This window comes from Pinus tabuliformis, chromosome 2_2 (genome assembly GCF_031772625.1).
Source record: "Pinus tabuliformis cultivar Carrire ecotype Pingquan chromosome 2_2, CPIR1, whole genome shotgun sequence".
In the NCBI taxonomy this organism is placed as follows: Eukaryota; Viridiplantae; Streptophyta; class Pinopsida; order Pinales; family Pinaceae; genus Pinus; species Pinus tabuliformis.
Genome location: NC_142300.1, coordinates 680,504,349 through 680,516,945, shown reverse-complemented (window position 1 = coordinate 680,516,945; position 12,597 = coordinate 680,504,349).

Sequence of the window (12,597 nt, the reverse complement as noted above, 5' to 3'; positions counted from 1 at the left end):
CGATGTCCCCATGAGTTTTCTTCATTAGGTCATTAAGAACGATGTGAGGATCTTATCTCTCATGTATATTGCATAGAGTTCTTCACAAGCTTACCAAACCCTAGTTTGACAAGTTAAGTGCATTGTGTATCTCGAATCCCTAGAAACATATAAATACACCATCATAGAGCAAGTGATTCATTGTGGTGCTTATTGTTGGAGAGTGGTTCATAAACTGCCTAGGCAGTGGAATCCTTCTCGTGTTTATGTATTAAGCATTGAGTGTGAATTTTCCTAAATACACATCGCCTCAAACTTTGGATCTAGTTCAGGGGCAGTCAATTGTAAGAGATACTGCAGTGTGGTTGGCCTATGGTTAGTTGGAGAGTTGAATTCCCCCCTCCAATTGCATTCATATTTAAACACATAGATAAGTGTAAATTACTTATTTATATTTTCTTGTGGACTGGGATGAATCTTTCTATGTTATGAATGGCACAAAATATTGTGTGCTATACATGTAAATGGATGCCTAAGTTGTGAGGCTCATTATTATGTGAATGATTAGAATGATGTGATATATTCTCATGAATTTTGAAGTATACATGGGACATGTTATTCATTATTACATGCATGGTGAATGAGAAATTATGTGTTTGTATTCAGTTTGTGGATTTCTAGACTCATGGGTATACCAAGCTTAACTAGTCCCTATGTTGGTTATTTTATCAAAACCAAGAAATTGGGTATTAGGCCCTTGGGTTGTAAGATGGCTTGAGGTCCTGAGATGTTGAGCATGGAGTGGTCACCCTTCTACTTATAAACCCAACCTAGGATAATTCGGTCATATATTCTTATGTCGTTGGGACTAGTAGGCAGTGACAATGCTTAACCTCCTTTCAAAGTTGGAGGGTTAACCAAGCAGGAACTAGTGGAACAATGCCCCAGCAAAATCATGCCATGCAAAAATACATCAGTCATTGGGCATTGACTATAGTGGTTAAGTTTAAGGAATAGGGTGGGGGGTGGGGGGGGGGGGGGGGGGGGGTGTCACGATACAGTTGGATAAACACTAGTTAATATTGAACAAAGGATCTAAAGAGTGGGATACGAGTGGATATTGGAATGTCGAATCTCTACCCATTGCTCACTACTTCTCACTATGATCATTGCACTATATAATGCATGAGAGATCTAGTGGAGGTCAATCCATATAAGTCATGGTTCCGTCATGGATCCTTACCACCTCTTGCCATCCACCACCTCCTCCTTATTTGACGTTGAGCATCGTGGGTAGTGATAACCTGTAGTGGGGGGGTGGGGGGGGGTCACGATACAGTTGGATAAACTCTAGTTAATATTGAACAAAGGATCTAAAGAGTGGGATACGAGTGCATATTGGAATGTCGAATCTCTACCCATTGCTCACTACTTCTCACTATGATCATTGCACTATATAATGCATGAGAGAACCAGTGGAGGTTAGTCCACATAATTTGTGGTTCTGTCATGGATCCTTACCACCTCTTGCCATCCACCACCTCCTCCTTGTTTGACATTGAGCATCGTGGGTAGTGATAACCTGTAGTGACATGACATGGTCTAATGACATGGGCACTAAGATGACCTATCAAAGTTTTGTGGAGGCCACATGATTAACATGTTAACATGGAATATTTTAATAGGTCTAAACCTTAAAGGATTGCAATTTATGATTCATGGATCAAATCAAGGAAACATCGGTATTGGAAGAAATATATCAACAAGTTGAGCATAACAATGATATTAGAAGCTAATTATGCATACTAGAAAAAGTGAGGGTTTTTTCTAACCCATTCTCATAATAGACCTTGGGGGTTCAGTTAGAGCAATGAGTAACACCTCCCATAGCTCGAGGTAGTACAAGGTGGTGGGAGGGAGCATTAGAAAATCCATTTCTTCTCATTCTATCCCATGAGTGTGGTAGAAATTTGGCTACCAACCAAAGGAACTGTAAGACTTTTGGTGAGTGCCACCACAGCCAAATTTTGTGCCAAATAGAGATTTTCAAGAGAGATTTCTTCCCAACCATCAATGAGTAGACATCCTTGATCATAAACATTCCTTTCGTTTGGTATCTCTAACGAAGCTTATCAAGTTGCTTATTATGGGGATTTTTTTTCTTCTAAATTATTTATTAAGATTGGTCTAATGGTCTAAAGATGGTATGGTTGGTTAATTTTCCCTTGATTTATAGTTTCTCTATTCTGAGGGATTAGTGGACAATTTCTAAAAATCTAAGACAATATGACAATTTTGAACAAGAGTGAAGTTAGAAATCCCCATGAATTCTTGTTGGGATTTGAGATTTGGAAGTTGTTTGCATGCATCACCCCAAAATAGACCCTCCTATCCATCTCTAATTCCCTAGAATAAATGCTCCTGTATGAGGTTCTTATTTTTTTTTCTATATTCCAAATTGAATATCTTCGGGAGGAACCTGGAGTGTGTAATTTATTCAATTAAAAAGACTATGGATTTTACTTTTGGTTCCATAGTTTTTTCCATAGTTCTTGTCCACCTTGAATCCATCTCCACCATATTTCTTGTCTGGGAGACCCAAACCACCCACTATTTTTAGAATGAAAAGTTTCTCCCATGTGAATAATGACCATTTTCTTTCCCCAGTGGATCCACCCCATAGAAAATTTCTATAGATATTTTTTATCAATCTAAGGATGGAATTAGGGGTTTTTGTTATGGAGAGAAGGTATAAAGGAAGAGATTTCAAAAATGATTTCAGTAGCACTAACCATACAGCTAGGCTTGACGATAGGAAAACCTAGCTATCTAGATTTTTTGAGATATGTTGCAGGGTGCTCTGCTACGAGCTGATGGGGAATCGAGATATTTCTCTAGTAGAGAACTAATTTGGAATCCCATTAGGAAACCAAGTGATGGAACATTCATGTTAGTATTAAAGAAAAATATTTGTGTTTTTTCAAGATTAATGGATGTACTTGATGCTTCCATTAAATTATTGATGATTTATTTCAAAATATTGGCTTCTTTAGCAAGTGGTACACCAAACAACATGATGTCATCGAAAAATTATTGATGTGTTATTGGAAGATCTTCCCTATATGAGTGCAACCCTTTGGGATCTCCTTGGTTCATAGTTGCTTTAAGAGATTCCCTAAGCCCCTCTACTACTTGAATGAGTAGAAACGGGGATAGAGGATCTCCCTATAGAATCCCCCTCGAGGGATTGATAATGGATATAGACAAGCATTTAGAGTATCAAAAAAGGGGGTGGAGATTAAGGATCTAATAAATGCAATCCATTGTTCATAGAATCCAAAAGCCCAAAGTACTTGAAGTAGGTAATACTAAATCAATCTATCATACGCCTTTGATAGATCAAGCTTAATCATCACCCCTTCCTTCTTGGTTTTTATTTAGAGAGTGTATTGTTTCATGGGCTACTATGATATTGTCTAGGATCTATCAGCCTTCCACAAATATTGTTTGTTTGAGAGATATAATGGAGCTCAAAAGGGGTTTAAGAGGGTTATCTATGATTGTATTTATGATTTTGTAGATGACTTTGCTAGGGGTGATAAGATGGAGGCCATTAGATGAATTGAATTTATCAAATTTTGGGATCAGAGTGAGGAAGGTAGAATTAAGTCCTAGCCATATTCAATTGGAGCATCGAGATTCTTCAACAAGTGAATGAATTTATGGGCTTAAAAAGGCCAACATTCTTGAAAGAAGTATGTTGTAAATCCATCTAGCTAGAGAGCCTTATTCTTTGGCATAGATATTATGGCTTCCTCACTTTTGTAAATGAGAATTCCCTCGTCAGGACATAATTTTGGGATAGTTGTATAAGGGTAAATATATTTGAAGTTATCTTTTGAATTGCATCTCGATGATTAGGGTATGGATTTGAAAGAAGAGAGTGATAATATGCTACCAATTTCCACTCCAAATTTGCATGGATGACAAGTTAGCCCCCATTCGTACTTGTTAAAGAGAAGATTCTATTGTTGTGTTATGCTTGATCATTACCTTATGGAAGGTTTGGTGTTCTTTCCCCTTATCGTAGCCATATTATTATGGAATTTTTCTTCCATAGTATTTCTTCTTTCTTACGACATCCCTTTATTTTGTTAAGTAGTTGTACTTCTTCCTTATCCAAATATTTTGTACATCCCTCCGTGATTATTTTCTATTGATTTTTTTTCATTTGGGATTCTAGAGCTTGCTCCTCTATGAATATATTACTAAAATTAGAGTTATTCCATTCTTTGATATTGGCTTTAAATTCATTTAAATTATTTCAACTGGAAATTGTGCATCATATTCCTCCCATTTCTATCAATTTCCAACCACCATTATTCAACCTTAGTTGAGAAGGATGGCTCTTACAACTAGAAGCTTTTGAATTAGAATGGGATGTTATGCGGGGTGGCTTTAAGGTCTAGTTTGAAGCATATGAGCCAGTGATCTAAACAAGTACTTGGTAAAATTGATGCTTTGATCCAAGCCCGAGTGTGACAAAGGACCCTTCCAAGACCTTTTAATTTCGTGATGTGTTAGATTGCATTTTTAAAAGAACATTAATGAATACATATGCATGTTGTAAAGAAGAGGAACATGACAATCATCAGCAACATAAAATAACAAGACGTTGATAACAGAGTTCGTCCAGGAGGGACTACGTCTTCGGGCCCCGATGTCAAGATGGTGTAGGCCGCTACATTAAGTGTTGTCAATAGTGATGATGTACATAAGAGGTGATGTCGCTATCATACAAGGAAAATGCCCTCACACAGGAGTGGCTCCAAGAGATGTTCCGCTATAGGAACTCTTAGTAAAAAAGGACTCCTATCAGTATGACATAAATCCATGCATGATGATGATGAACATCCGCCAACATGGCATAAAAGGGATTTCAGTGCAATCATACATGGCGACACATGAGTATCCCATCAACATAACAACAAAGGATCTCACATAAAACATGATGAATCATGACAACAAGTACATCACATAGATGATTTCGTGTCATATCAAGCAAGAATCATGAAAACAAGTAAGAAACAAGATCCCACATCAAACATCAAACAGGGATCTATGCAGTACATGCATAGCAAAAGAAGTACAAGAACACACTGCATATACCTCACATCCAGGGGCCATCTGAAGAAAAGGATGTCAAGCTGCTGAAGTTGTCCGGACCATCAATCTCACGGTATCGAATCGCATGGAAATGACTGCTCACACATGAATGCTGGCACCTGCACTCCACTTAGAAAAGTGGCCGAGAAATGAAATGAGAAAATGGAAAATCTGAACACATCATTAGATTTGTGGCGTCGAATAGTGCAAAATAGACTGTCAAATTTCTAAATTCTGACAAAGTGAAAATATGGGGCTTAAGGAATCTTTTAGATTCCCCCTAGATTCCTTAAAGTTTCCCTCCTCTAGTTCCTCTTCAAATCTGTTGCTCAAATCAAGAAATTGACTACGCTATCAGGTTTGTGTTGCCAAGAGGTGTAACATCGATAGAAAATTTGTCCAATTTGGACACTGCAAAAATTTCACCTTCTTGGAAATTTCACTCAGTCATGGTCCCCCTGCATTAAAAATTTGCCTCAATTTTTGTGCCCACTCCTAGGTCCTCCATGCTGCCTAGGCACATTGGTGAAATGAAGGTTTATACAAATTTGGAGAATAGGTAACCTAAAGATGCTGTTTGTCACATTGGTTAAGATTTCTGAATTTAATAGAGGAGGTTAAGTGGTCAAAGCCCGCTTCCTCCATGTTTAACTGTTCTCGTTTTATAAAACTGCAACATATTATTTTGGAGGGGGGTCGGGTTCGCATTGGGCAACCCGCCCTATAACTCCCGTAACCATATATTGCCTCGCGCATTAAATGTTTTTTGTTTAACCATTTGGTTCTTGGTACGATGATACCGTTTGGTGTGACATGGTGGCCATTGGTACATGCGATGGTGTCATATGGCATAACCATATCTTTAAAAATTCAATGACCATTTCTTTTCTTAAACAATTCGTTGAACTTTAATGCACTAACCCTTTTCCATAATATGATTTTGTTTTTTTAATGGGCTCTTTTGATTTATTTATTTTTGTTTTTTATATAGTTATATTAATAACTATATATTAAATGATTTTCGTTATATGGTTATTAATAACCATTTTCCATATTAAAAAATGATTTTTGTCTTTTTTATGATATTTTAATTATTATTTTTTTTGTCTTTTTTGCAGGTTAAGAACAAATGCTAGCGTGTCCTGTGTTGATGTTTTAGTGGCTATTAAGTCGCCACATAAACTTAGTGCGTCTCACCTGCTGACTGGGATGCCATGTGGCACACTGTGGGCCTTGTTTTTTCCCTTGTCATGTCAAACTTTGAAGAATTATATCTTTCGCATACGAGCTCGGTTTGAAAAACCATTCGCACCACCATGATCATGATGACGAGATCTTCAACATGAACCTAGTTCAAACACAACCCAAACACTTTGAGTTTTAACCCTTTCTGAGTCCTCTGGGACTTCTTCCTATGTTTGGAGCTACCTGGATTAGTCCTCCCCACTGAGGAGCTTTTGGTCTCCAAAAGCATAAAAAATAATCTACAACTTCTCTGTACCTTTCCTGCATCACAAGCGTCCTAAAAAGGTCTCGCTTCCATCTCCTTCACCTTTTTTCTTCGGAGCCTTAAGCGATGAGCCAACACCTGCAACCTCTGCAACCTATAGTACATTATTTTGCAAATTACATGCTTGAATTACATGACCAACTAATGACCCAAGCATCCCATACTTGCCACGAGTTTATAACACATACTCGACGGTCAAGTTTGCACTAAAATGGAAACAACACCCCAACTACGAAAACAAGGCCAACATATCATTGTTGCTTCAACAAGTGATGGAAAACACATCATCATTGCAACACATGATTTGCAAGTATAAGGCCAAACACTATTTGCTTTGACAAGTGATGGAAACACAACATCACTTCCACAGTTTATCATGCTACTCAAAATAAGACCAGACATCATTGTTGTTGAACAAGTGATGGAAAACACATCATCACTTTTACATTTTAAAATGCAACAAATGATTTACAAAAGCACGACCATGAAATGCTAACATATCTAAAATCCATTTTTCACTTATCAATGTGAATGGGTCACCTCCTTGTGGCGGTTTTGCTTGCCGAATAACTGCTTCACCTGGTTCATGCATCGACACTTTGTCTTTAAGGCGCTGCTCTGGATGGAGCCTCCAACAAGTGGCTCTTTGATGGCCATTTCTGTTCCAATGATTGCAATACATCTTCTTCCTCCAGATTTGCTTAACCTGTTTCTTTACATGCTGTCAAGAGGGTCTTTCACGCCTCATCCTTTTGTGTTCTGCCATTCTTTTCCAACACTTAGAAAATGTATGATTATGTAATCCACAAAAGGTACATGTTTTTCAATTCCATGTTTTACGTTCATCATTAGCGACATGATTATAATTGAAATGAACATTCGAACATCGAGAGTGGTTATACCTTTCCTTGTTGTCTTTGGTGTAAGTATGGCAACGAGAGCTTGCCTCAACTCTTTCCCTGCAATGGGCACTGCCATGGGATGATGGGGATGTGTTCCCATCATTCTCTTTTCTCGACGATTTCAACGGTGTCTCAGAAGAATCTGACACCTTCGAGCATTCCCCTTTGGTGTATCTCGAGCCTGCAAATTAAGGTCTCTGCATAACCTCCAATGTTTGATTTATGCCTTGGTTATTAATACCAAGTTCATCTTCCTTCTTGTGCTTCGTCTTGTTAAGGAGCCTCATGTTTGTACCTGTAATTGGGATCTCCAAATATCCAATAGAAATCATACTATGTGAAGACGAAAATGAAAGGAAATAAACATCTTTTACCGCCTCTATCAATTTGGAAAGAACTAATGAGGAATTCTCATCATCTATTGTCAGTTCACTAGTTGTCTTGGCACATTCCCGAACTTCATTTTTGACATATCCAAGTCCTGCCTGACAGGGTAATTCTTCTACTTTGATGGGGTTGACAAGCCTTGGCCATTAATGCCCAAGCCTTTTCCTTCATACCCCATTCTCTTCAACAGTTTGGAGTTAATTCCTGTGGTATGATTTTGAACAACGAAATCATCATCAGGACACATACATGAATTTAGAGAACTACATTTTACCTTACATGGGTCACGTTGTAGCTTTTCCAAGGCCTCATCCTTTGCTTGCAGCTGTCGTAGCAAACTTTGTTTTTCCTCTTTCTCTTCATGTAGATGCATCTTCAATTCAATGTTCTCTATTTGAAGATTATGTTTGTTTTGCTTTAGTTCTTCCATGGCCTCTTCTGTGGCTTGCAACTGAAGCCGCAATCGCTCCTCTTCCTCTGTCTCTTTCTATAAAGTTTCATACATTATTTCCACCCTTCTGGAAATTTTGAGCATGGTCTCGTACATTGCTTTTTCATCCTCTGTCGCTACACGTTCCATCATTCACGCTTCAATTCACCTCCATGTAAAGATCGCTCTAATACCACTTGATCCAGGTGGGTGTGACAAAGGACCCTTATAAGACCTTTTACTTTCGTGATGTGTTAGATTGCATTTTTAAAAGAACATTAATGAATACATCTGCATGCTGTAAAGAAGAGGAACATGACAATCATCAACAACATAAAATAACAAGATGTTGATAACGAAGTTCGTCCAGAAGAGATTACATGTCTGGGCCCCGCTGTCAAGATGGTGTAGGCCACTGCATTAAGTGTTGTCAATAGTGATGATGAACATAAGAGGTGATGTCGCTATCATACAAAGAAAATGCCCTCATGCAGGAGTGACTCCAAGAGATGTTCCGCTACAGGAACTCTCAGTCAAAAAGGACTCCTATCAGTATGACATAAACCCATGCATGATGATGATGAACATCTCGCCAACATGGCATAAAAGGGATTTCAGTGCAATCATACATTATGACACATGAGTATCCCATCAACATAACGACAAAGGGATCTCACATAAAACACGACGAATCATGACAACAAGTACATCACATAGATGATTCCGCGTCACATCAAGTAGGAATCATGAAAACAAGTAAGAAACAAGATCACACATCAAACATCAAACAGGGATCTATGCAGCACAATGCATAGCAAAAGAAGTACAAGAACACACTGCATATACCTCACAACCAAGGGCTATCTGAAGATGATGTCAAGCTGCTGAAGCTGTTCGTACCATCGATCTCATGGCATCGAATCGCATGGAAATGACTGCTCTCACATGAATGCTGACACCTGCACTCCACCTAGAAAAGTGGCCAAGAAATGAAATGAGAAAATGGAAAATCTGAACACACCAACAGATTTGTGGCATCAAATAATGCAAAATCGACTGTCAAATTTTTGAATTCTGACAAAGTGAAAATCTAGGGTTGAAGGAATCTTTTAGATTCCTCCTAGATTCCTTAAAGATACCCTCCTTTGGGTCCTCTGCAAATCTGTTGTTCAGATCAGGAAACTAACTGCGCCATTGGGTTAGTATCGTCGAAAGGTGTAAGATTGACATAAAATTTGTCCAATTTGGACACTGCAAAAATTTCACCCTCTTAGAAATTTCACTCAGTCATGGTTCCACCTACTTAAAAATGAATTAAAAATTCGCCTCAATTTCCATGCCCACCCCTGGTTCCTCCATGCTGCCTAGGCACACTATTGAAATGAAAGTTATGTTTTAGCAAAATAAGCTAAAAAAGTTGTTTGACATATTGGTTAAGATTTATGAATTGAGTAGAAGAAATCAGGGAATCAAAACCCACCTCCTCCATGGTTAACTTTTCTCGTTTTATAACACTGCAACATATTATTTTGAAGGGGGGTCGAGTTCGCATTGGGCGGCACCCCATAACTCCCGTAACCATATGTTAGCTAGCGCATTACATGTTTTTTTGGGAGCCGTTTGATTGTTGGTACGATGGTACCGTTTGGTATGACATGGTGGCCGTGGTACATGCAGTGGTGTCATATGGCATAACCATATCTTTAAAAATTCAACGACCATTTCTTTTCTTAAACAATTCGTTGAACTTTAATGCACTAACCCTTTTCCATATTTAATATGATATTTTTTATTTTTAATTATGGGCTCTTTTGATTTATTTATTTTTGTTTTTATATAGTTATATTAATAACTATATTGATTTATTTATTTTTGTTTTTATATAGTTATATTAATAACTATATATTAAATGATAGGGTTATTAATAACGATTTTCCATATTAAAAAATGATTTTTTTGGTTTCTTTTATGATATTTTAAATATTTTTTTTGTCTTTTGTGCAGGTTAAGAACAAATGCTAGTGTGCCATGTGTTGATGTTTTAGTGGCCATAAGTCGCCACATAAACTTAGTGGGTCCTATATGTTCACTGGGATGCCATGTGGCACACTGTGGGCCTTACTTTTTCCCTTGTCATGTCAAACTTTGAAGAGCTCTATCTTTCGCATACGTGCTCGGTTTGATGAACCGTTCACACCACCGTGATCACGACGACGAGATCTTCAACATGAACCTAGTTCAAACACAACCCAAACACTTTGAGTTTTGACCCTTTCTGACTCCTCTGGCACTTCTTCCTGTGTTTGGAGCCACCTAGATCATGCTTCCACTCAAATGTATTTTTGAAAGAGTGATCCTAAGACAATGCATGTATCTATTCCATAGGAAATTTGATCCCTACCTTCATGACTTTTATTGAAAGTGAATGTACCATTTATGGTATTCAAATCCATCACTTAGAGTTAATGGAATAGGTCCTTAAACTATTGATATTCTATATCCAATCTTCAGATACCACCTTTTTTCATCTTGAGGGATTTTATTAGATTGAAGTCTCCACCCCATATCCAGAGCTCCTCTTGGTGAATGGCTCTAATGGTTATTATATTCTTAAAAAAACTATTTTTTTCTACCAATATGTAGGGGCCATAGACTATATTAAGATATCCAATATCCTTGGCTCCTATATATTTAAATATCCCTAACATGATGTGAGGCATGGTAATCTAGTCTGTAAATTATACTTCTAGGGGATTCCATAAGTTTCTTGGGCCATAAGTGCTTCCAACAACGTCATGTTATTGATCACATCCTTTCCAACATAAGGGGGTTATTTATCTAGTTTATCACTAGATATCTTTGTCTTCTATATTATAACAATTTCCAGAAATTCATTCTTGATTATCTCCTTAAGAAATATTTGATTTCCTTTGCTATTGAGACCACTAATATTCGATGAAATTATTTTCATTGAGAAGAGTGTTTAGAGGAGGAAAACAACTATGATAGAAATGTGACATGTCCTGTGTTAAGTAAATGATCTCCCACCATTTTGATTGAAGCTTTATTGGTCCTTCACCAACTGTACTTGAACTTCTTTATTCTATGATGGTTGTTATTTATATAGAAAATTTGGACCACTAATCCCTTGTTGGTTGACCCGATTTATTTCATTGATTCCTGAATATGATCTTTTATCCTAAGCTAGATTTATTGATATTAGAGTTTTTGATGTTATAGAATTGTACTGGGATCATTGGCTTTCACTCTTTAATATAGTTTAACAAATTCTATTAATCCTTTTCTAGAAGATATGTTTCCTCTTTCAGTTCAAAAACTTAAGCATCGAGCAAAATTTCATCATCCTAGGTTGAAGTTTCATGGTTATCTTTTGGGGTTTTCCTTTTCTGTGATGTTACCTTTAGTTGTATGCTCTCTTATCTAGGATCTAGGATTATAATATTTTATAGAATCCCTAGTTCTTCTTCTTGATCATTAATAATTGAGAATTTTTTGTGAATTAAAGATACTACCCCTTTTGTTTAACAAACATATTTTTTAGAGGTTGATTTGTCCTTCTGGTTGCATCTCTTCGAAATCCCTTTAGATTTATTGGTCAGATATATTTCTAAGGCTTCTCTTGAAGGAGTGGATAATCCTAGAAGAAGTGACCATATTCATGACAACGACTGTAGCAAAAGGGCACATGTTTATAATCTAGGGTTTGTTTACAGACTTCATCTTGATACAAGATCTCAATAGATTCTACAAGGGTTATGTTATATTCATGTACACACATATTTTGGCATATGAAATATAATGGCCTCTTCATGTTACTTATGAGATGTTCATTAAAGATGTAGTGGTATTTCTAATTTTGTTAGTGATTTAAGGATCCTAGAATTCTTTGAGTAGTGAAAACATACGGACCAATACTGGGGCCGCCAGGAATTGTTCTTTGTCCCTGCAATATACCTCTTCACAAAAACTCATGAATAGCCTAGAATTGTTAAAAAAATATGGGCCATTTTCAATGACTTTGACTCGGTCCTCCAAGTTCTTGAAAATGACAGTAAGGAAGCCTTTGGCTCTTAACTCTAGATCCACATGTCATTTAACTTTCCATTTGTGTTGTATCCATCTTACTAGTTCCTTTTTAGTGGGCTAAGAAATAGATAAATTTGCATATAAGAGCACGGTATTTCATATATTGTATGTAGTTA